A 21,030-nucleotide genomic window follows, 5' to 3' on the forward strand; every position below is an offset into this window, starting at 1 on the left:
TCCAACCTTCTAGCCAATATCTCCCCCAGCACAGCTGCACCCTCCCCATTGAGGTGCAGCCGGTCCCTAGCGTAGAGTCTGTAGCCAACTGAGAAGTCGGCCCAGTTCTCCAGGAACCCAAATCCCTCCTTCCTACACCAGTACATGAGCCACTTATTTATCTCCCTAATCTCCCGTTGCCTCTCTGGCGTGGCACGTGGTACCGGTAGTATTTCAGAGAATACCACCTTGGAGGTCCTTGCTTTCAGCTTGCAGCCTAATTCCCTGAAATCATCTTTAAGGACCTTCCACCTACCTCTAACTTTGTCATTTGTGCCAATGTGCACCATGACCGCTGGGTCCTCACCAGCCCCTCCCAGTAATCTGTCAACCCGATCAGCGATGTGCCGGACTAGGCAGGTAGGCAGCACACTGTTCGACGATCCCTGTCTTTGTGACAGATTGCCCTATCTGTTCCCCTAATAATTGAGTCCCCCACTACCAGCACCTGCCTGGCCTGCCATGCTCTCCTATTTCCCTCTTTACTGGAGCTGACACTCCTCCGGCTTTCAGGGGACATGCCTTGCTGCAGCAGTGCTACCCCTGTACCGTCACTCCCCTCATCTGCCAACTTTGCAAACTTATTGGGGTGTGACAGATCAGGACTAGCCTCCCTGGCACTCTTCCCTCTACCCCCCCTTCTAACTGTCACCCAACTAACGGCCTCACTGTCCTGCAGCTCCCGACTACCACCCTCCCCCACATCTACCCCAGTGAGCTGCTGCTCAGTGAGCAGCAGACTTCTTTCCATATTGTCAATGGATCTCAGTGTTGCCAGATGCTCATTTAGATCCAGTACCTGGGCTTCCAAACGCACAACGTGCACACATCTCGCACAGCAGTATGCAACCCCGACCGGCTGTTCAAGGATTGCATACATGTGGCAAGATGTACACTGGATAGCATTGTCAATAATGGAGCTCATTTCCTAATGGGGATTGCAATAGACAGAATGTTAAGTAAAAAGAAAAGTAAAGAATGAATAAAATACAGACAGCAATTAAGTCCAAAGTCCTCCCTTCCAAACTCCCTGAATCCAAAGTCACTGAAAAGCAAGTCACACACTTACTTTCATTCGCACTTACGCTCCGGTCACACTCAGCTCGTTCACACTCGCAAACTAAGAGATTTAAAGAGCTTCCCCCCCCCCCTTTTCCAGCAATGCACCCAATGCACCCTCGTGTCTCCACACTATCTATTTATTTCAAAATGTTTATGAATTTCTCTATAAAATGCTCTATGACAATGATTATATAATGTACATTGTGGACCATTCAGCCTCAGATGCAGAGTGTGAACATTGCCAAAAACCTTTATTGTACATTTAACTGAAATAAATGATACAATTCATCAGAAATGTTAACCATTTAGACGGTTTTCCAAAGTTCCTGATATATATGAACAAAATGTAAATGTTGATTGATAAGCCATGAATTCAGCGGGTCGGTCCTGAGGGAACTTACATCCCATGTAGGAATTCAGGGGATCTGGGAAGGGATTTCACACCATATGAACAACACCGGATGGAATGGGACAGATAACCCGGCACCCAGACTGGAAAAGATCCATACGCTGGTTTTCTTCGATGCCGATATGAAAGAAATAAAAACAAATATTTTCTAACATGTTTCTATTTTTTTTTATAAATATTTGATATTAACCCCATTATCACCTTGGGTTTCTCCATTTTTGCATTTTCGTTTCTCGCTCCCCTTTTTCCCAGAGCCGTAAAGTTTTTTTATTTTTCCGTCAATATGGCCATGTGAGGGCTTGTTTTTTTGCGGGACGAGTTTTACTATTGAACGACACCATTGGTTTTACCATACTGTGTACTGGAAAATGGGAAAAAAAGTTCACATTTTCCAAGACCCGGAGCGTCTTCATTTTTCGCTCTCTGGGGCCGGGTGAAGGCTTATTTTTTGCATGTCGAGCTGATGTTTTTACTGATACCATTTTGGGGGTAGATATGTTGTTTTGATCGCCCATTATTGCATTTTATTACAATGTTGATACCAAATATGTGTATGTGATTTTTTTGTTATTGTTTTATTTTGAATGGGGCAAAAGGGGGGGATTTAAACGTTTATATTTTTTAATATTTTTATAAACATTTTTTTTTTTACTTTTCACTTGCTTCAATAATCTCCATGGGAAACTAAAAGCTGCGATCATCAGATCACCTGTGTGTAGCAGAAATGCTCACTGGCTATGAGAGCCGACCGCTGGGCTCATAGCAATCTGGCAATGACAACCGCAGGGGTCTCCTGGAAACCCCGGGTTATCATGCCAACCCATCGGCGATCCGCAGTCATGTGATATGGGTGGTGATGAGTGGGACTTATGACGTCCTTCCGCCGTGGCCATGTTAAAGAGATTGACAGAAGCATTTAACGTGTTAGCAGCTGAGGGTGGATTGCGATTTTTCTCAGGAGTGGAAGCCAAAACCAGGTGAGGAACAATCAGAGAAAAGGTATAATAGAAACAAGTCACCAATTCTGCATTTATCACCCACTCCTGGTTTTGGCTCCCACCCCTGAGAAAATACTGACCAAATACTGATAGTGGGTCTGTGGCCTTTTGTAGACTTCTGAAGATAAAGCATCTTCAGCCTCGGCTCTTTACTTCCTACAGACAAAGTGGTGGGAAAACGAAACACTTTTTATAATCAGTTATTTTTTATTACAGTTTTATTTAAAATGAAATTACAGTAAAATGTCCCCAATCCCTTTTCCTCCATCTCCCAATCCATAATGCTGGGGTAAGATTATCTCTACAGAGACCCCTGTACAGGAATATTAGGGCTCCAGCGACATCACATCTATTATACAGAGAATAGCGCTATCTCCATAGCTCTGTACACAAGGACATAGAGATCAGACAAGGTCCTCATATTCAGGCAGCTTCTATTTTACTCCAACCCTCTTTATAAGAACAAGATCAGAGTCTCATTATACCGAGCAGAGAAGCTCCAGGGACAAAGACCCTGTCTGCTCCTAACACGCCGGGGGTCCGGAGTATCCAGCCACGGGGCCCGGATTCTCTCATTTGTGGCCCCAGCGTTTCTTGTAGAATAAATCCCTTTCTCATCCAGTCCTGTAGTAATGACTTTGTTATCAGGTTTTGTAGGAGGGTTCGTCTGACTCCATCTTATGTTATCAATATCTGTGCGAGAAACAGGAGACGTCCGAGCGCAGTTTTACTGAGGGTCCAGTGTCAGATAAAGAGCCGCGGTGTCTGCGACCGAACCTGGGAGTATACAGCTGTATACAGTGTACACACACGGCTCCGTACACCTCGTACACACATGGCTCCGCTCCGTACACCTCATACACGCGCGGCTCCGCTCCGTACACCACGTACACGCGCGGCTCCTCTCCGTACACCTCGTACACACATGGCTCCGCTCCGTACGCCTCGTACACGCGCGGCTCCGCTCCGTACACCACGTACACGCGCGGCTCCGCTCCGTACACCTCGTACACACACGGCTCCGCTCCGTACACCTCGTACACACGTGGCTCTGCTCCGTACACCTCGTACACACGCGGCTCCGCTCCGTACACCTCGTACACACGAGGCTCCGCTCCGTACACCACGTACACACGAGGCTCCGCTCCGTACACCTCGTACACACACGGCTCTGCTCCGTACACCTCGTACACATGAGGCTCCGCTCCGTACACCTCGTACACATGAGGCTCCGCTCCGTACACCTCGTACACACACGGCTCCGCTCCGTACACCTCGTACACACGTGGTTCTGCTCCGTACACCTCGTACACACGCGGCTCCGCTCCGTACACCTCGTACACACACGGCTCTGCTCCGTACACCTCGTACACACGCGGCACCGCTCCGTACACCTCGTACACACGCGGCTCTGCTCCGTACACCTCATACACACGCGGCTCTGCTCCGTACACCTCGTACACACGCGGCACCGCTCCGTACACCTCGTACACACGCGGCTCTGCTCCGTACACCTCGTACACACGCGACTCTGCTCCGTACACCTCGTACACACGCGGCTCCGCTCCGTACACCTCGTACACACGCGGCTCTGCTCCGTACACCTCGTACACGCGCGGCTCTGCTCCGTACACCTCGTACACACACGGCTCCGCTCCGTACACCTCGTACACACGCGGCTCTGCTCCGTACACCTTGTACACACGCGGCTCTGCTCCGTACGCCTCGTACACACGGCTCCGCTCCGTACGCCTCGTACACACGCGGCTCAGCTCCGTACACCTCGTACACACACGGCTCTGCTACATCCACACTGTAAACCCCTCCTGACCCCACACATAAACTTCAGCTCATCCAGCACCATGACAACCAGCACAGCAGAGTCCTGCATCCACTGAGGCCCCTGATCATGTGACCCCTGACTCCTCCCCTCCTGTGACCTCATCACAGCTCCTGTGCGCACAGAGCAGCCATATATGTGGTGGCGGCTCTGCAGGTGGAGGTATGTGGAGACCCCATTACTGGGCGCAGGGGGTATTAACCCCTTCAGCACGGAGACTCTTTTGGGGTCTTGTGTTGCCCCTTTATAAGAATCATAAGGTTTTTGTTCTGTTTCCTGTAATAGATACATACGAGCCAACTATGGAGACAGGAAGGGAGGAAACGTATTGTTCTCATAGTACAGGACCCCTTTAATGGCCCCACAGTGTAATGCCCCCATTATACCCCTTATGCAGGATGTATGATGCCCCCACACAGTGTAATGCCCCCATTATGCCCCTTATGCAGGATGTATGATGCCCCCACACAGTGTAATGCCCCCATTATGCCCCTTATACAGTATGTATGATGCCCCCACACAGTGTAATGACCCCATTATGCCCCTTATACAGGATGTATGATGCCCCACAGTGTAATGCCCCTTATGCAGGATGTATGATGCCCCCCACAGTGTTATGCCCCCATTATGCCCCTTATGCAGTATGTATGATGCCCCCGCACAGTGTAATGCCCCCATTATGCCTCTTATACAGTATGTATGATGCCCCCCACAGTGTAATGCCCCCATTATGCCCCTTATGCAGGATGTATGATGTCACCACACAGTGTAATGCCCCCATTATGCCCCTTATGCAGGATGTATGTTGCCCCACACAGTGTAATGCCCCCATTATGCCCCTTATGCAGTATGTATGATGCCCCCATTATGCCCCTTATGCAGTATGTATGATGCCCCCCACACAGTGTAATGCCCCCATTATGCCCCTTATGCAGTATGTATGATGCCCCCATTATGCCCCTTATGCAGTATGTATGATGCCCCCCACACAGTGTAATGCCCCCATTATTCCCCTTATGCGGTATGTATGATGCCCCCACACAGTGTAATGCCCCCATTATGCCCCTCATACGGTATGTATGATGCCCCCACACAGTGTAATCCCCCTATTATGCCCCTTATGCGGTATGTATGATACCCCCCACACAGTGTAATGCCCCCATTATGCCCCTTATGCGGTATGTATGATGCCCCCACACAGTGTAATGCCCCCATTATGCCCCTTATGCAGGATGTATGATGCCCCCACACAGTGTAATGCCCCCATTATGCCCCTTATACAGTATGTATGATGCCTCCACACAGTGTAATGCCCCCATTATGCCCCTCATGCAGTATGTACGATACCCCCACACAGTGTAATGCCCCGTTATGCCCCTTATACAGTATGTATGATGCCCCCACACAGTGTAATGCCCCCATTATGCCCCTTATGCAGGATGTATGATGCCCCACAGTGTAATGCCCCTTATGCAGGATGTATGATGCCCCCCACAGTGTAATGCCCCCATTATGCCCCTTATGCAGTATGTATGATGCCCCCATTATGCCCCTTATGCAGTATGTATGATGCCCCCGCACAGTGTAATGCCCCCATTATGCCTCTTATACAGTATGTATGATGCCCCCCACAGTGTAATGCCCCCATTATGCCCCTTATGCAGGATGTATGATGTCCCCACACAGTGTAATGCCCCCATTATGCCCCTTATGCAGGATGTATGTTGCCCCACACAGTGTAATGCCCCCATTATGCCCCTTATGCAGTATGTATGATGCCCCCACACAGTGTAATGCCCCCATTATGCCCCTTATGCAGTATGTATGATGCCCCCCACACAGTGTAATGCCCCCATTATGCCCCTTATGCAGGATGTATGTGCCCCCACACAGTGTAATGCCCCCATTATTCCCCTTATGCGGTATGTATGATGCCCCCACACAGTGTAATGCCCCCATTATGCCCCTCATACGGTATGTATGATGCCCCCACACAGTGTAATGCCCCCATTATGCCCCTTATGCGGTATGTATGATGCCCCCACACAGTGTAATGCCCCCATTATGCCCCTTATGCGGTATGTATGATGCCCCCACACAGTGTAATGCCCCCATTATGCCCCTCATACGGTATGTATGATGCCCCCACACAGTGCAATCCCCCTATTATGCCCCTTATGCGGTATGTATGATACCCCCCACACAGTGTAATGCCCCTTATGCAGGATGTATGATGCCCTCTACAGTGTAATGCCTCCATTATGCCCCTTATGCAGGATGTATGATGCCCCTCACACAGTGTAATGCCCCCATTATGGCCATTATACAGTATGTATGATGCCCCCACACAGTGTAATGCCCCCATTATGCCCCTTATGCAGTATGTATGACCCCCCCCACACAGTGTAATGCCCCCATTATGCCCCTTATGCAGTATGTATGATGCCCCCATTATGCCCCTTATGCAGTATGTATGATGCCCCTACACAGTATAATGTTCCCCCAGTACCACCTGAGGTCCTGCACTTGGAATAATCCCTCTGGAATTGGTTTTCCCTTTGCCTGCTCCCCTACATGTAGACCCTCGAGCATGTATACATTCATGTAGGGGAGCAGGCCTTACTAGATATCGAGGCTTTGTACAGTAATATACTGCATGAGGATGATACCAGAGGAGTAAGACATTTCTTGAAATCGAGATCAATAGAGTGTAGCAGACATAATGACTTCATGTTGGATTTTCTAAAATTCACTCTCAGGCTATGTGCCCACAATGCGGATTTAATGCGTTTCCTCAGTGGAAAAAAATGCTTGTTAAATTGTCTGCCATGTTTCCCAATGATAATCCGCATGTGCTGTGCACATGCTGCGGAAATTTCCTCTGCGGATTATCATTGCGGAAAATTCCACAGCACAACCATTAATTGTGCATAATCGGCGCCATTGACTTGCATTGGACCGCATAACATCCGCATGACTACATGTGCACATGTGTATATTATGCGATTCAATGCACGGATGGTACCCGGGTTTGGAGAAGAGGAGACTCTCCTCCAGACCCGGGTACCATAGTACCTGTAGTTAAAAAAGAATTTAAAATAAAAATATTATACTCACCTTCTGATGGCCCCCTGTCTGCTCCCTGCGGCGCTGCTGGCTCTTCGGCTTCTTGCTGTGGTGTAAAAGGACCTTCCATGACGTCATTTAGTCATGTGACAGGTCACATGACCGCTGACGTCGGTGGTCGTGTGACCTGTCACATGACTAAATGACGTCATGGAAGGTTCTTTTACACCACCGCGAGCAGCCAAAGACACCGGACGCACCGTAGAGGAGATCGGGGGCCATCGGAAGGTGAGGATAATGTTTTTTTGTTTTTTTTTCAACATTTTTATTCATTTTTTTTTTACTATTGATGCTGCATTTTCAGCATCGTAACTTGGTCACACAACATAAATCCATGCCGGTTACATGGATTTATATAGTGTGACCAAGTTGTCAAGCACTTTTTGTAGTGATGCTAAAATCGCTTGGAAAAGCGCTTGACAACCCGCATGCGAAAACGTGTGTTCAAAACCCTTCTCAAACGCTTCTACCTGGCAGAAAAGATGCATGTAAAATCCACATGCGTTTTTTCTGCCCGGGAGATGCAGAAACGCTCAGGAAAATCCGGAGCATTTCTGCAACGTGGGCACTTAGCCTTACTCATAACTTCTTTCTTTTTGACAGGAAGTACTTCCACCAGCTCAGGGGTACTGCGATGGGGAGCCCCTTTGCCCCCTTGTATGCTAACCTATTCCTGGGATAGTGGGAGGAAACCACAATATTCAGGGATGATCATAAGTGGTGGCATCCATATATTGGGGTATGGTATAGATATATTGACAACATTTTTATCATCTGGTCGGGGACGAGTGAACAATTTCTTGAATTTGTCAGGGAACTCAACATCAATAGAGTGGGGCCTTAGATTTACATCAGAGTTTAATTATAACCAGTTGCCTTTCCTGGATGTACTTATCAATAAAGAATGGGATTGGACCCTAGGGACACTCATCTACCATAAACCTACAAGCACTAATAAACTATTGAAGTGGGATAGCCACCATCCCATCCCCCTAAACAAACGAATACCCAAGGGCCAAATTTTATGGTTGAGAAGGAACTGTTCTAATGTCACAGATTTTAATATACAGGCAATAGACATGACCAGCAGATTCAGGAAAAAAGAGTACCCACAGTACATTTTGGATTCTGCACGATCATTTGCAGAAAAATGGGAGAGACAGACAATCTTCCATTCCAAGAGACCAAGAAAATGATGGGATAACACAAGTAACAGGAACTTACGACAATCAGAGTTACCATATCTTTAACCCCTTAAGCCCCGCGGGTGGTTTGCACGTTAATGACCGGGCCAATTTTTACAATTCTGACCACTGTCACTTTATGAGGTAATTACTCTGGAACGCTTCAACGGATCCCCCTGATTCTGAAATTGTTTTTTCGTGACATATTGTACTTCATGATTGTGGAAAAATTTCTTCGATATCACTTGCGTTTATTTGTGAAAAAAACGGAAATTTGGTGAAAATTTTGAAAATTTTGCAATTTTCAAAATTTGAATTTTTAAGCCCTGAAATCAGAGCGATATGTCACACAAAAGAGTTAATAAATAACATTTCCCACATGTCTACTTTACATCAGCACAATTTTGGAACCAAAATTTTTTTTTGTTAGGGAGCTATAAGGGTTAAAAGTTGACCAGCGATTTCTCATTTTTCCAACAAAATTTACAAAACCATTTTTTTAGGGACCACATCACATTTGAAGTCACTTTGAGAGGTCTTTATGACAGAAAATACCCAAAAGTGACACCATTCTAAAAACTGCACCCCTCAAGGTGCTCAAAACCACATTCAAGAACTTTATTAACCCTTCAGGTGCTTCACAGGAATTTTTTGAATGTGGAAGAAAAAAATGAACATTTAACTTTTTTCACAAAAATGTTACTTTAGACCCAATTTTTTTTATTTTCACAGGGGTAACAAGAAAAAATGGACCCCAAAATTTGTTGTGCAATTTCCCCTGGGCACGCAGATACCCAATATTTGGGGAAAAAATACTGTTTGGGCGCACGGCAGGGCTCGGAAGGGAAGGAGCGCCATTTGACTTTTTGATTGTAAAATTTGCTTGAATAATTAGCGGACGCCATGTTGTGTTTGGAGAGCCCATGTGTGCCCAAACTTTGGAGCTCCCCCACAAGTGACCCCATTTTGGAAACTAGACCCCCCAAGGCACCTTTCTAGATGCATAGTGAGCACTTGGAACCCCCAGGTGCTTCACAAATTGATTCGTAACAATGAAAAAGTGAAAAAAAAAAAACACTTTTTCATTTTTATGAATCAATTTGTGAAGCACCTGAGGGTTCCAAGTGCTCACAATGCATCTAGATAGGTGCCTTGGGTGGTCTAGTTTCCAAAATGGGGTCACTTGTGGGGGAGCTCCAATATTTGGGCACACAGCGGCTCTCTAAATGCAACATGGTGCCCGCTAACAATTTGAGCCGATTTTCCGTTAAATTTGTTAGAGGACACCATGTTGCATTTAGAGAGTCCCTGTGTGCCCAAACATTGGAGCTCCCCCACAAGTGACCCCATTTTGGAAACTAGACCCCCCAAGGCACCTATCTAGATGCATAGTGAGCACTTGGAACCCCCAGGTGCTTCACAAATTGATTCGGAACAATGAAAAAGTGAAAAAAAAAAAACACTTTTTCATTTTTATGAATCAATTTGTGAAGCACCTGAGGGTTCCAAGTGCTCACAATGCATCTAGATAGGTGCCTTGGGTGGTCTAGTTTCCAAAATGGGGTCACTTGTGGGGGAGCTCCAATATTTGGGCACACAGCGGCTCTCTAAATGCAACATGGTGCCCGCTAACAAATTTAACGCAAAATTGGCTCAAATTGTTAGCGACACCATGTTGCGTTTGGAGAGCCCCTGTGTGCCCAAACATTGGAGCTCCCCCACAAGTGACCCCATTTTGGAAACTAGACCCCCCAAGGCACCTATCTAGATGCATAGTGAGCACTTGGAACCCCCAGGTGCTTCACAAATTGATTCGTAACAATGAAAAAGTGAAAAAAAAAACACTTTTTCATTTTTATGAATCAATTTGTGAAGCACCTGGGGGTTCCAACTGCTCACTATGCATCTAGATAGGTGCCTTGGGGGTCTAGTTTCCAAAATGGGGTCACTTGTGGGGGAGCTCCAATGTTTGGGCACACAGGGACTCTCTAAATGCAACATGGTATCCGCTAACAAATTGAATGGAAAATCGGCTCAAATTGTTAGCGGACGCCACATTGCGTTTGGAGAGCCCCTCTGTGCCCAAACTTTGGAGCTCCCCCACAAGTGACCCCATTTTGGAAACTAGACCCCCCAAGGCACCTTTCTAGATGCATAGTGAGCACTTGGAACCCCCAGGTGCTTCACAAATTGATTCATAATAATGAAAAAGTGAAAAAAAAAACACTCTTTCATTTTTACGAATTAATTTGTGAAGCACCTAGGGGTTCCAAGTGCTCACTATGCATCTAGATAGGTGCCTTGGGGGGTCTAGTTTCCAAAATGGGGTCACTTGTGGGGGAGCTCCAATGTTTGGGCACACAGGGACTCTCCAAATGCAACATGATATCCGCTAACAATTTGAGCCGACAATTTGTTAGCGGATATCATGTTGCATTTGGAGAGTCCCTGTGTGCCCAAACATTGGAGCTCCCCCACAAGTGACCCCATTTTGGAAACTAGACCCCCAAGGCACCTATCTAGATTCATAGTGAGCACTTGGAACCCCAGGTGCTTCACAAATTGATTCATAAAAATGAAAAAGTGTTTTATTTTCACTTTTTCATTTTTACGAATCAATTTGTGAAGCACCTGGGGGTTCCAAGTGCTCACTATGCATCTAGAAAGGTGCCTTGGGGGGTCTAGTTTCCAAAATGGGGTCACTTGTGGGGGAGCTCCAAAGTTTGGGCACAGAGGGGCTCTCCAAACGCAATGTGGTGTCCGCTAACAATTTGAGCCGATTTTCCATTCAATTTGTTAGCGGACACCATGTCGCGTTTGGAGATCCCGTGATGTGCCTAAACAGTGGAGCTCCCCCACAAGTGTCCCCATTTTGGAAACTATACCCCTCAAAGATTTTATTAAGGTGTATAGTGAACATTTTGAACCCAGAGGTACGGCACATTATTTGTTTACATTAGGTCATCATATTGAATAAGTTGTCATTATTCTTGAGCGCAAGTGCTCGCTACTTGAGTTTGCATCGGGTACTCAGGTATGCACCATGTACAGCGTGTGCTCGAGTGACATGCTCGAGTCCCTGCTCCGCATGTTTCACGGTTATTATACACCCAAAAAAAAACATGCGGGGATCGCTCGTGCATGGCAGGCAATCCCCGTAAAGTTTTTTGGCCGCGAAGCATATGGGGCAGAGACTCGAGCATGTCACTCAAATACCCACGATACTAAATGCATACCAGAGCACCCGATGCAAACTCAAGTAGCGAGCACTTGCTCTCAACACTAGTCGCCATATCGTCATCTTTTTTTCTTACTTTTGAATAAAATCCCAACCCCAGCACAACCCTAGCCCCAAACCCAGCCCTAACCCTAGCCCAATCCTAACTCAAGAGTTTATTTTTGACGCCGTTCCTTGTGCGGTATAAGTGATTAGACGACTTTATTCTTCGGGTCGGTGTGATTACAGCAATGCCAGAATCATATGGGGTTTTTATGACTGACAGCTGTCACACACTAAAAGACGCATTTTTTGTAAAATCTAGTTTTTGCATCGCCATATTTTGAGAGCTATAATTTTTCCAGATTTTGGCAGACAGTCATGTGACGGCTCGTTTTTTGCGGGATGACTTGACGTTGTTATTGGTGCCATTTTCAGGCACGTGACATTTTTTGATCGCTTTCTATTCCGATTTTTGGGAGGCAGAATAAACAAAAACCAACAATTCAGGAATTGTTTTTTTTTTTTTTTTTTTTTTATTCTGTTCCGCGTGTGGTAAAATTGATGAGGCAGCTTTACTCTTCGGGTCAGTACGTTTACAGCGGTACCACATATGTATCATTTTTCTATGTTTTGGCGCTTATACACAATAAAAGCTATTTTATAGAAAAAAATATTTTTTAGTATCGCTTTATTCTGAGAGCTATAACTTTTTTATTTTTCGGCTGATGGAGCTATATGGCGGCTTGTTTTTTGCGGGACGAGATGACGTTTTCAGAGGTATCATTTTTATTTATATGCGTCTTTTTGATCGCGTGTTATTCCACTTTTTGTTTGGCGGTATGGTGATAAAGCATTGTTTTTTGCTTGTTTTTTTTTTTTTTTTTTTTTTTTTACCGTGTTCACTGAAGGGGTTAACTAGTGGGACAGTTTTATAGGTCAGGTTGTTCCGGACGCGGCGATACCAAATATGTGTACTTTTATTGTTTTTTTTTATTTTTTTTATAATATTTATTGATGGGTACATTATATTTTTATTTTTGGTGTATTATTTTTTTTTATTTTTTTATAATATTTTTGCACATTTTTTTTTTTTTTTTTTCCACTTTCACACAGTTTATTCACTTTATTACTTTGTCCCACTCTGGGACTTTCACTTTTTTTTTTCTGATCGCCTGCATGGCACAGGAATGGAGCACCATCCCTATGCCATGAAGGCTGTCAGAAGTGCACAGTGTGAAGATTGCTTGGAGATGCACTGCGCATGTCCAAGCAATCTTCCTGCTCTCTGGTGACCCGGATGTTGTCATGACGACATCGGGTCGTCATGGCAACACCCGGGAAGCCTTTGCAGACTGCGCTGGAAGCCGGAAGAGGAGGTGAGTATCGCCGATCACCTCCCCTTGCCCCCGCAATGCCGCGATCGACTTCGATCGACTTCGATCGCAGCATCGCGGGGGTTAATGTGCTGGGAGCGGTGCGTGACCGCTCCCTGCACATAGTACCGGGTGTCAGCTGTGACAATCAGCTGACACCCGGCGGCGATCGCGCCCGCACAGCCTGTGTGCGCGCGCGATCGCGATGACGTACTAATACGGGTCTGGCTCTTAAGTCCCAGGGCACAGACGCGTATTAGTACGTCAGATGTTATTAAGGGGTTAATATCCTCAGAAAACACTGGTATATACTTGTGGTCGATTTGGACCTTTCAGAGTGATGTGGGATCTACTCCCACATTAACTTTCAGAAAGAGTCGTTAAATTAGGGACTGTTTAGTGAATAGTTTCTATAAAAAACCTGCACCCAAGGGGACTTGGCTAGACAGAAGAATCTGTGGTTTCTTTAGATGTGGAGAACGTTTTACATTTACTTGAATGAGAGCATGTGAATCGAGTTCCTCAATGGGTAAAACCTTTTATCCTGAGGGATTATTCCAACTGTAAAACCTCAGGACTTGTAATGTAGGCAAAACCAAGAGGGAGTTTAGGAGGAGGATGGGGGACAGTTTAGGTGATATACGCCATAGTTGGGACACCCCATTAGCAAGACACACGAACAGTGTACATTGAGGAGAAACTGGAGACATCTCCTCTTGTATCATTGAGATGGTTAAACCCAATGTGAGAGGAGGGGATCACAATAGAAGTATCCTCAAAAAGGAAAATGAATGGATTGTTAGACTTGATTCACGAGCCCATAAGGGAGTCAATGACAAATTTCCTATGCCTTTTGTATGGATACAGCCCCATTCTGGATTACATTTTAGGATTTTATACTCTACCCATTGCTACTCAGTTCCCTGTGAATGGGGTTCACATATTGTTGTACTTCATCGAGATATCTGAGCTTCTATATCAGAATTATTTCTGATCAAGTTATTTCCCACATATACTATTTAGTAATTAACAAGTGTGGTGATCGTTGTGTGTCTCTAATTATGCATTATGGGTCAAATTTCATAGAATCATAGAATGTTAGACTTAAAAGGGACCTCCAAGGTCATCTGGTCCAACCCCCTACTCAATGCAGGATTCACTAAACCATCTCAGACAGATATCTGTCCAGCCTCTGTTTGAAGACTTCCATTGAAGGGGAACTCACCACCTCTCGTGGCAGCCTGTTCCACTCATTGATCACCCTCACTGTCAAAAAGTTTTTTCTAATATCTAATCTGTATCTTCTCCCATTCAGTTTCCTTCCATTGCTTCTCGTGTTTCCATGTGCAAATGTGAATAAAGCTGACAGATATTAAGTCTCCTCTCAAACTTCTCTTTTGCAAGCTAAACATTCCCAGAACCTTTAACCGTTAGAAGATTGTTTTTAGACCATTCTGCTATCTCTTCTCTGAACTTGCTCCAGTTTCTTCATGTTGTTTTTAAGATTTGGTGCCCAGAACTGGACACAGTATTCCAGATGAGGTCTGACCAAAGAGGAGTAGAGGGGGATTATTACTTCACGTGATCTAGAATATATGCTTCTGTTAACCCCTTGGCAACCCTGGGATTTTCCGTTTTTTGCTCCCCTTGTTCCCAGAGCCATAGCGTTTTTATTTTTTGGTCAATATGGCCGTGTGAGGGCTTATTTTTTTCGAGACAAGTTATACTTTTTAACGCCATTACTAGTTTTACCATATCATGTACGGGAAAACGGGAAAAAAATTCCAAGTGCGGGGAAATTGCAAAAAAAGTGCAATACCACAGATGTTTTTTTTAAAAATTTTTTACCACGTTCACTGAATGCTAAAACTGACCTGCCGTTATTATTCTCCAGGTCATTACAAGTTCGTAGATACCAAACATGTATAGGTTCTTTTTTATTTAAGTGGTGAAAAAAAAATTCCAAAGTTTGCTAAAAAAAAAAGAAAATGGCGCCATTTTCCAAGACCTGTAGTGTCTCCATTTTTTGGGATCTGGGGCCGGGTGAGGGCTTATTTTTGGGCGCCGAGCTGAAGTTTTTATTGATACCATTTTGGGGTAAATCCGATGTTTTGATCGCCCGTTATTGCATTTTATTGCAATGTTGCGGCAACCAAAAAACGTAATTCTGGTGTTTTAAATTTTTTTTCTTGTTATGCCGTTTACCGATCGGATTAATTATTTTTTTATATTGGTAGACCGGGTGATTCTGAACGCGGCGATACCAAATATGTGTATGTGTTTTTTTTAAATTATTATTTTATTTTGAATGGGGCGAAAGGGGGGTGATTTAAACTTTTATATTTTTTTAATTTTTTAAAATTATTTTTAAAAACATTTTTTTTCACTTTTTGCTTGCTTCTATAATCTCCATAGGAGACTAGAAGCAGCACTTGTCTGATCGCCTCTGCTACATAGAGGTGATCAGCAGATCACCTCTATGTAGCAGAAATGCTCCTGTGAAGCACTGGGTGGTGCTCATAGCGAGCAGCACATGACAACCACTGAGGTCTGCTGCAGATCCAGGGTTGTTATGCCCACACATCGGTAACCCGCGATCACGTGACAGGGTCACTGATGGGCAGGGTAAGTGACGCGCTTCTGGCGCGACGCTGTTAAATGCCGCTGTCAGAGATTGACAGCGGCATTTAACTGGTTAACAGCCGCGGGTGGATCGCGATTCCACCCGCGGCTGTTGCGGGCACATGTCCGCTGTAATAATCAGCTGACATGTGCTCGGTTCAGTGAGGGCTCAGCGCCGGAGCCCTCATTGAACCGGGGGTTACAGCCTTGTACGTACCAATACGGCACAGGCTGTAAAGGGGTTAATGCAACCCAGAATTGTGTTTACCTTTTTTGGCTGCTGCATTAGCTCATGGTCAGTCTGTGAGCTACTAGTATACCTAAGTCTTTTTCACACGTGCTTAGCCCTATTCTTCCCATTGTGTATTTGCTTTTTTTTTTTTTTTTCATTTTTCTTGCCCAGATGTACTACTTTGCATTTCTCCTAGTTAAAAACCATTCTTTTAGTTGCTGCCCATAGTTGCAATTTTTTAATTCTCTTTCTTTCTCTCTCTCTCTCTCTCTCTCTCTCTCTCTCTCTCTCTCTCTCTCTCTCTCTCTCTCTCTCTCTCTCTCTCTCTCTCTCTCTCTCTCTCTCTCTCTCTCTCTCTCTCTCTCTCTCTCTCTCTCTCGTATTAGCTATCTCTCCTAGATTTGTGTCATCAGCGAATTCAATCAGTTTACCCTCAATTCCTTCATCTACAGTCATGGCCAAAAGTATTGAGAATGAGACAAATAGTAATTTTTCCAAAGTTTACTGCTTAATTTTTTGTAATGGCAATTTGCATATACTCCTGAATGTCAAAGAGTGATCAGCTTAACAGCAATTACTGTACTTGCAAAGTCAATATTTGCCCAGAAAATGAACTTTAACCCCCAAAACACATTTCAACATCATTGCAGTCCTGCCTTAAAAGGAGCAGCTAACATCGTTTTAGTGATTGATCCATTAACACAGGTGTGGGTGTTGATGAGGACAGGGCTGGCGATCAGTCAGTCATGATTAAGTAAGAATGACATCACTGGACACTTTAAAAGGAGGCTGGTTCTTGGTATCATTGTTTCTCTTCAGTTAACCATGGTTATCTCTAAAGAAACACGTGCAGCCATCATTGCACTGCACAAAAATGGCCTAACAGGGAAGAGTATCGCAGCTACAAAGATTGCACCTCAGTCAACAATCTATCGCATCATCAAGAACTTCAAGGAGAGAGCTTCCATTGCTGTCAAAAAGGCTCCAGGGCGCCCAAGAAAGACCAGCAAGCGGCAGGACCGTATCTTAAAACTGTTTCAGCTGCGGGATCGGACTAACAGCAGTGCCGAGCTTGCTCAGGAATGGCAGCAGGCTGTTGTGAGTGCTTCTGCACGCACTGTGAGGCGGAGACTTTTTGAGCAAGGGCTGGTTTCAAGGAGGGCAGCAAAGAAGCCACTTCTCTCCAGAAAAAACATCAGGGACCGACTGATATTCTGCAAAAAGTACAGGGAGTGGACTGCTGAGGACTGGGGCAAAGTCATTTTCTCTGATGAATCCCCTTTTCGATTGTTTGGGACATCTGGAAAACAGCTTATTCGGAGAAGAAGAGGTGAGCGCTACCACCAGTCTTGTCTCATGCCAACTGTAAAGCATCCTGAAACCATTCATGTGTGGGGTTGCTTATCAGCCAAGGGAATCGGCTCACTCACAGTCTTGCTTAAAAACACAGCCATGAATAAAGAATGGTACCAGAATGTCCTCCAAGAGCAACTTCTCCCAACCGTCCAAGAGCAGTTTGGCGCCCAACAATGCCTTTTCCAGCATGAAGGAGCACCTTGCCATAAAGCAAAGGTGATAACTAAATGGCTCATGGAACAAAACATAGAGATTTTGGGTCCATGGCCTGGAAACTCCCCAGATCTTAATCCCATTGAGAACTTGTGGTCAATCATCAAGAGATGGGTGGACAAACAAAAACCAACAAATTCTGGCAAAATGCAAGCATTGATTATGCAAGAATGGACTGCTATCAGTCAGGATTTGGTCCAAAAGTTGATTGAGAGCATGCCAGGGAGAATTACAGAGGTCTTGAAGAAGAAGGGGCAACACTGCAAATATTGACTTGCTGCATTAACTCATTCTAACTGTCAATATAACCTATTGGTACTCATAATATGATTGCAATTATATTTCTGTATGTGATATAAACATCAGACAAACACTAATAAAAACCAGAGGCCAGCAGATCATGTGAAAATATAATTTTGGTGTCATTCTCAAAACTTTTGGCCATGACTGTAAATCATTGATAAAGATGTTGTTGAACAACACAGGGCCCAGTACATTGCCTTTTGGTACCTTACTTGAGACATTCTTCTAACTGGATGTGCAACCATTTATGACCACTCTTTGGGTCTGATCACTAAGCCTGTTATGAATCCACCTAACAGTTGCCTTTTCCATTTCATAGTTGGTCATTTTTTCAATAAGGATGGTGTGAGATACTTTTGTCAAATGCTTTTCTGAAGTCAAGATATACTATATCTACTGTGTTTCCCTGATACACCCAGTCAGTGATTCAGTAGATTTACATGCCTATTGCATGATGAGAGGCTGTGCAATACTTATTTTTAGTCTCCCATGACGCTGATCTCAGAGATGGGACTTTTCTACATTGGTGGGATACAATAATAATAATAATTATTATTAATTATTTATATAGCGCCAACATATTCAGCAGCACTTTACAAATAAGCGGAGATGTGTACATACAATAAATTCAATAAAAGGTAAGACAGTTTAAACAGTTACATTAGGAGTGAGGTCCCTGCTCGCAAGCTTACAATCTACAAGGAAATGGGGTGACACAGTAGGTGAAAAGTGCTTATTTCAGGTCAGGCAATTATAATAAATAGGGATTTTCATATAAGGCTGCATGAACCGGTCATCAGTCCGTTTGTTTAAGTGCAATAATCAAGTAACGAGTGCAGTTATCGTGTGCATGGAGGGTGTGGAGACAGATGAATAGTAGGGAACAGATTCTGAATAATATTTAGAAGGAGGGAACAGGGGAAAGTTAGTTTACTAAGTTGAAGTGGTAGGCTTGTTTAACCCCTTTCTGACGTGTGACCTAATAGTACGTCATGGTGACCTGGACCGATTGGACCAGTGACGTATTATTAGGTCATATGGCGATCGCACCTGCACACGTGCCTGATAATCACAGCTGACACCTGGTGCTATGTGCAGGGAGCGGTCCCGCACCGCTCCCGGCACATTAACTGCCGCAATGCTGCAATCGAAGTCGATCGCAGCATTGCGGTGGCAAGGTGAGGTGATCGCAATACTCACCTCCTCTCCCGGCCTCCAGCGCTGTCTGCCGCAGCTTCCTGGATGTTGCCATGACGACCCGATGTCGTCATGACAACATCCGGGTCACCAAACAGCAGGAAGATATTTTGGTCATGCGCAGTGCATGGCCAAAGTATCTTCTACATCTGCAGGACTGACAGCCTGTATAGCACAGGGATGGTGCTCCATCCCTGTGCTATACAGGCGATCAGAATAAAAGAAGTGAAAGTCCCATATTGGGACACAGAATAAAAGTCCAAAAAGTGTTAAAAAATCCACCAGAAATAAAAATATAATGTACCTATCAATAAATATTATTATGAAAAAAAAACCAATAAAAGTACACATATTTTGTATCGCCGCGTCCGAAACGACCTGACCTATAAAACTGTTCCGCTAGTTAACCCCTTTAAAGAACACGGTAAAAAAAAAACAACTAAGCTAAACACAATTCTTTATCATCATACCGCAAAACAAAAAATGGAATAACACGCTATCAAAAAGACAAATATAAATAAAAATGGCACCGCTGAAAACGTCATCTTGTCCTGCAAAAAACAAGCCACCATACAGCTCCATCAGCCAAAAAATAAAAAAGTTATAGCTCTCAGAATAAAGCGATGCAAAAAAATATTTTTTTATATAAAATAGCTTTTATTGTGTAAAAGCGCCAAAACATAGAAAAACTATATAAATGTGGTACTGCTGTAAATGTACTGACCCGAAGAATAAAGCTACCTTATCAATTTTACCACACGCGGAACAGCATAAAAAAAAAACCCATACAAACAATTCCGGAATTGCTGTTTTTTGTTTATTCTGCCTCTTAAAAATCGGAATAGAAAGCGTTCAAAAAATGTCATGTGTCATAAATTGGTACCAATAAAAACGTCAACTCATTCCGCAAAAAACAAGCCCTCACATGACTCTGTCGGCCAAAATATGGAAAAATTATAGCTCTCAAAATATGGCGATGCAAAAACTAGATTTTACAAAAAAAATGCGTCTTTTAGTGAGTGACAGTTGTTAATCATAAAAACCCGATATAATTCTGGTATCTCTGTAATCGCACCGACCCGAAGAATAAAGTCGTCTAATCACTTATACCGCACGAGAAATGGCGTAAAAAATAAACTCTAGGGTTAAGGTTGTGTTAGGATTAGGGTTGGGGTTGGGGTTAGGGTTGAGCTAGGGTTAGGATTTTTTTCAAAAGTAAAAAAAAAAAAGATGACGATATGGCGACTAGTGTTGAGCGCAAGTGCTCGCTACTTGAGTTTGTATTGGGTGCTCGGGTATGCACTGAGTATCGCGGGTGCTGGAGTGACATGCTTGAGTCTCCGCCCCATATGCTTCGTGGCCAAAAAAACCCATGCACAAGCGATCCCCGCATGTTTTTTTTGGGGTGTCTAATAACGATGAAACATGCGAGCGGGGACTCAAGCATGTCACTCAAGCATGCGCGATACATGGTGCATACCCGAGTACCCGATGCAAACTCAAGTAGCGAGCACTTGTGCTCAAGACTAATGACAACTTATCCAATATGATGACCTAATGTTATCACATTCTGTGTCGTACCTCTGGGTTCAAAATGTTCACTATACCCCTTGATAAAATCCTTGAGGGGTGTAGTTTCCAAAATGGGGTCACTTGTGGGGGGTTCCCACTATTTAGGCACATCAGGGGCTCTCCAAACACGACATGGCATCCGCTCTCAATTCCAGCCAGTTTTGCGTTCAAAAAGTTGCACAGTGCTCCTTCCCTTCTGAACTCTGCAGTGCGCCCAAACACTATATTTTCCCCACATATAGGGTATTGGCGTACTCAAGAGAAATTGCACAACAGTTTTTGGG

The sequence above is a fragment of the Phyllobates terribilis genome, unplaced genomic scaffold (genome assembly GCF_046119375.1).
Source record: "Phyllobates terribilis strain yellow unplaced genomic scaffold, ASM4611937v1 Scaffold_71__1_contigs__length_7168151, whole genome shotgun sequence".
Classification (NCBI taxonomy): Eukaryota; Metazoa; Chordata; class Amphibia; order Anura; family Dendrobatidae; genus Phyllobates; species Phyllobates terribilis.